This window comes from Balaenoptera musculus, chromosome X (genome assembly GCF_009873245.2).
Source record: "Balaenoptera musculus isolate JJ_BM4_2016_0621 chromosome X, mBalMus1.pri.v3, whole genome shotgun sequence".
Lineage (NCBI taxonomy): Eukaryota > Metazoa > Chordata > Mammalia > Artiodactyla > Balaenopteridae > Balaenoptera > Balaenoptera musculus.
This window is the reverse complement of record NC_045806.1, coordinates 90,473,442-90,477,251: the sequence shown is the minus strand read 5'-3', so window position 1 is coordinate 90,477,251 and position 3,810 is coordinate 90,473,442. Positions and strand designations below refer to the sequence as shown.

At 44.7% G+C, this 3,810-nt stretch overlaps 1 pseudogene; it reads right to left on the bottom strand.

The window, feature by feature from the left end:
• Positions 1-332: 332 nt before the first annotated feature.
• Positions 333-2,973, bottom strand: LOC118888333 (annotated as a pseudogene).
• Positions 2,974-3,810: the final 837 nt, after the last annotated feature.

The window sequence follows — 3,810 nt, the reverse complement described above, 5'->3', positions numbered from 1 at the left end:
TGAGGAGAAAAAATGTAGTATTCTTACCAAATTATCCAGTGTATATGACTGGTTAGAATCGCAAGTTTTGATTTTTACTGAAATTCAGAGTATGAAATGCAAACATTCAGGATAAAATTAATTCAAACGTACACACAGTTCTATCAACTTGCAACAAAGCAGCAAATATGAGGGCCTATCACACATCTGGACTCTCCCATTCCTTTCTGATCCCTCAGAAAAGTGCAAAATCAAAGAGTCACTGCTTGGTCCAAACATAAAATACATCAGGTATAAGGACTTGGAATCTGATGAAATCCGGCTTCTATTCCACAGGTTGTCTTCAGTAAGAGTCAACGTCCAAAGATGGAATTTATCTCAAGAAGAATTAACTCTACAAACTGATTCTGGTAGACGGTATGAACTGCTATGTTACCAGTCTCTTTCTCTGGCTTTAACAGAGTGGGACCAGACACAATTGCTATACTCTGATATGTCATTCTGTTTTTTTCTCCATTTTCTATAACTCTTTTGAGATGTCTAAACAGAGTCTGCATTGTGTCCTGATTTGGCTTTGGCAACTGTTTGATTAGATCCTTCACAGCAGAGACACGCTGTCTTGGTTCTTGTTTAACTGCATTAACACAATCATTAAAATGATCAAATGTAAGGAGAGGTTCTGGTAATTCTCGAAAAAACATTTTCAGTGCTCCAGTGATGACATGAATATCTTCCCATTTACTATCCTTCAAGTCCAATTTCTCATCATGGTTGACTGCAAACCTCAGCTTCTGGATCACTGCAAGGTTGCCACTAACTCTGTAAATCCCATTAACATCCAACCCATATTGTTCAACATGTTCAATGCACAATTTCACAAATTTTGGCACTGTGCCATTCTCTCTCTGACACAGATTAGCAAGATTGGCTCCAAATACCTGATCTTTAATGTAACCATTTTCACGAACAGCTTGCAAAGTGGGGCATCGTGTAAGAAACTTCTTTAAGTTTTTCTTGTTTTTTTTCTGTTCTGAAGAATCTATGCTAGATACTTTTGTGGAACGCAATTTCTTCAGATCCTTGTTGTCCTTTCTTTATCGTGCTTTTCTATTCCTGGTGAATCTGGTATATCGTCCTCAATTGCTTCATCGGGTTCTACTGTCTGATTACTGATAGTGCTACTAAGAACTTTAAAACCACTCATTGATAACAGCGTCATTATCAAACTGAATCAGCAGTTCTGTTCCTTAACGGGTTTTCAGCTCAAATACATTCTTTTTGCTGGATTTATCCTTTGAAGCCATCTCAATCGTCGCCCCCTTAAAGTCCACTGTGAACTCTGGTTTGGACTGATTACTCCCAAATCAGCTTGTGCTACTTCCTTGAGTTCTGGTAAACAGTAAAGATGAACCCTGCAACACGGCCCAAGAAGACAATTAGTTCTTTCGAACCTTTTTCCCATTTTCAGTAACTTTTGTTACATTTAATAATCCATATTTCTCTTGACCCTTTGGACTGCTGGCTGTATCTTGGTTCTTTGGTGAAGAGGGAGAAGACTCATTTTCAGAGTAGCAGGGTTTTGAGCCAGTTGGAGATTCCTTGTCATTGGTGTCCAACACAATGGTGCTATGTCTCCACTTTGTTAACACTATTGGTTCTTGCAGCCGCCTGTCCAGACTCCTACTTTTAATAATTTCTCTTTGCTGCTGAGATGAGGCATTATACTTTGGCAACTCCCATTCTGACCGAGATCCATCTGCACTGTAGTAATATTGTCTACCTTGATCGTCAACATGCTTGAGCCACTCTTGATCTCTTGGACTTTGGGAATCTCCTTTGCTTATGTTTGTATCTCGAGTCCAACGAGGGGGTTTCCAAGTTCTTTCCTGTGTTCCTCTGTTATAGTAATAACAATGCCCTGAACTATCTTTATGAGGTTCCCATTCCCCATTAATCTGAATTGCTGGGCTTCCGGGGATTGGGGGGGAGAAACGACTGGGATATTTTCAGTTCTTGCAGGTTAGTGTAGACAGGAGAATCTGGCCGCCCTTGATTTGGAGGTGTTGTCGCCCTTATCTGCTCAGTGGAGCTGCTGCTAAGCTCATCACCGGACTCTGAATCCTCATGTATCCATTCCGAGCCTTCTCCTGCTGAATCACAAGACTGTTCCTGGGAGAAGCCAGCTTTCTCTACGTCCAAGAACTCTGGACCGGGAAAGTGACCAAATAAGCGTGTCCTATTCTGGCCAGAAACTTTGGGAGAATGTGAGTCACTGTTGAACTTTCCATTATTATGGGTCAGGTTCAGGCTGAGGTTGACAGTCTGACCTGGAATATAATTGGGTCCAAAATTCTGATTGGCATCACGAATAAGACCTGTTCCTTGAACAGACGGCAATGGCTTTCCAAAACTTGAAAGCTCGGGCAATTTGTTCACATTTTCTGTTGACCTCTGAAGATGGAGACTCTGCATCGTTTTCACAGAATGATTCGGCAGCCCCGCTGTCTGTTGCACAGGCGGCATCAGGGCTCTGCGGCCGACCTCCCTCACATACTGGGCAGGCACACAAAACGCTTTGGAGTTCTCATCCAGCTTGACCTGCCACCAGTCATCGCTGGTCGTCTTCACCAGGATGTATCGCTCCCCTTGTTTTATCACGACCTTTCTGTCCTTCGCTTCGCATTCTTAATCATACTCCACTTCAATATACACGTGCCCTGGAACAATCTTCCCACCTCTGTCAGCCGTTTTCTTTCCATAATATTCACCTCTCAAAAAGGATGCTTTGCCACATTGTGACTCTGTGGCTTGTTGGAGCAATATGGCTTAGAAGGAGAACTAAACATCCAGTCTTACGTTTAAACCAAGGGCCCGGTGGCCTCGCGGGGGCCGGCTCCCTCCTGGCCGCTCGGCGGCGGCGGTGGGGAGCCCAGGCGAGCCCGAAGGGCGCTCGCTCGGCCGCAGCCGGGCCAGCGGGTCCCCATCAGCATCCATTTTAAAGGCAAAGCCAGTTAAAGCGAGTAAGCTGTGCTGATGAATTGGACATGGAGTGTGAGAGAGGGTCAAGGATGACTCCCAGTGCCTCAGCCTGAGCAACTAGGTTAATCGGGGTGACGTTTTTTGAGATGGGGAAGAATGAGAGAGGCACAGGTTCAGGAATAGGGGAAATCCTCAGTTGAGTTTGGGACCTTTTAAATTTGAGGAGCCTATTAGGCGTCTAAATGCAGATGTGAAGAAGTTTGGAGAAAGGAAATATATATCAAACAAAGGGGTGCAAAGTGGTTGGATGGAAAGGGGGAGTTTCGGAGAAGCAAGAAGAGTTCCAGCAACACCCAGGCAGAGCACATCACGCTGCCAAAAATGGAAAGAGAGACCACCCTGGCGGTCCAGTGGGGAAGACCCTGTGCTCCCAACGCAGGGGGCCCAGGTTCGACCCCTGGTCGGGGAACTAAGATCCCACATGCTGCTGCAACCAAGACCCGGCGCAGCCAAATAAAAAAAAAAAAATGGAAAGAGGGCAGATACACTTTTTTTTTTTCTCATTATCTCCCTAACCAGGGCCTGGCAAAAATTCAAGCTATATTAATTGAAGGGGGTTTTGTTACTGTAAATCAAGATAGGTAAAGGGACAGAGACTCTTCTAGCATCATAATCCACCAAAAAGGCATGCCAAGAGAATGTCAATGGCAGTGTGGAATGTTCAGCTTTCTCAAAGAGATTCCACCCCGAGGCCAGCCTTTGGTTTCTGCTCTCTCCATCCCCCTCCACTCACAGGACTGGAGAGGCTTCTTCATCTCCATTCAACTTTGGAACTGGATGGAGCTGAGTGAC